The sequence below is a fragment of the Frankliniella occidentalis genome, unplaced genomic scaffold (assembly GCF_000697945.3).
Source record: "Frankliniella occidentalis isolate FOCC.00 unplaced genomic scaffold, Focc_3.1 Scaffold64, whole genome shotgun sequence".
Classification (NCBI taxonomy): domain Eukaryota; kingdom Metazoa; phylum Arthropoda; class Insecta; order Thysanoptera; family Thripidae; genus Frankliniella; species Frankliniella occidentalis.
In genome coordinates this window covers 337764-338671 of record NW_026267194.1, presented here as the reverse complement: position 1 = coordinate 338671, position 908 = coordinate 337764, and the positions used below count along the sequence as shown (strand labels likewise).

At 63.4% G+C, this 908-nt stretch overlaps 1 protein-coding gene across 1 annotated transcript in view; it reads left to right on the top strand.

The window, feature by feature from the left end:
* The window catches only part of LOC113213149 (ryanodine receptor), a 35802-nt gene that overhangs the window by 5782 nt on the left and 29112 nt on the right, over window positions 1-908 (top strand). The window lies entirely within an intron of this gene.

The following is a 908-nucleotide window of genomic DNA, read 5'->3' as shown; positions in this document are numbered from 1 at the left end:
GCGGGGGCCGGCTACTGCTCCTGGCTATTCTTGTGCTAGGCCCACCCCGCGCCACCCCGCGTGCCGCTCGGCGGCCGCTGCTTTGAGTGGCCAGGCCCCCAGTAGTCCGCCCTGGTCCCGGACCGCCGCCGCGCAGGACCAGAGAGCATAGGCCGCTGCGGCCTCCCTTCGATCCCCGAGCATCTGGCCGACGACGCCGACGACGCCGACGACGACGCGTGAAGGCAGCAGGAGGAGCAGCAGGAGGAGGGCTAGCATCGGGGCGCCCGCGCCCGCCCCGACGCCAGCATGGCCGACAACGAGGGCGGCTCCGAGCAGGATGACGTCTCGTTCCTCCGGACGGTGAGCGGCGTGGCGCGAGCGAAAGGGAATGCTGACCCCCTCCCTCTCTCCCCCCGCCCTCTCCCCCTCCCGGCCACGCTGTCGTCGCGGTAGTGCTCGAGTTGCTCTTGACTCAGCGCCCCGCCGGTGGCATATCTCTGGCATCCGTTCTGACATGTGTCCAGATGCACCCTGGTGGTGCTGTGTGGCCACCTCAGCCCCCTCCCTCCCCCACTTTCCCCTCCAACCATCATGCTGGGCAGCAAAAGATGCATTACATAACGTTAGAAATCACTAGTGCATCCTGAACCATGCAGACGCTTTGTTGATCCTGGCCACGCGCGCCACGGGGAGTGAAACCGAGAGCAATGTTGAGGTGGCTTTAGAGGACCGCAAGCCCAGCTCCGATAAGGCGAAGGCGACAACGAAAGTGTTACGCGTGGGCAAATAATGCGAGTGTGTCTGCCCCCGCGTTGGGGGAAGGGGGGGGGGTTCTCTACTGTACCAAGGTCTGCGACCTTAATTTAGGGAGCTCACTAACTGTAGCTGAAAGAGTTTGTTTTGCCAAGTCATCACAATAAAACAAA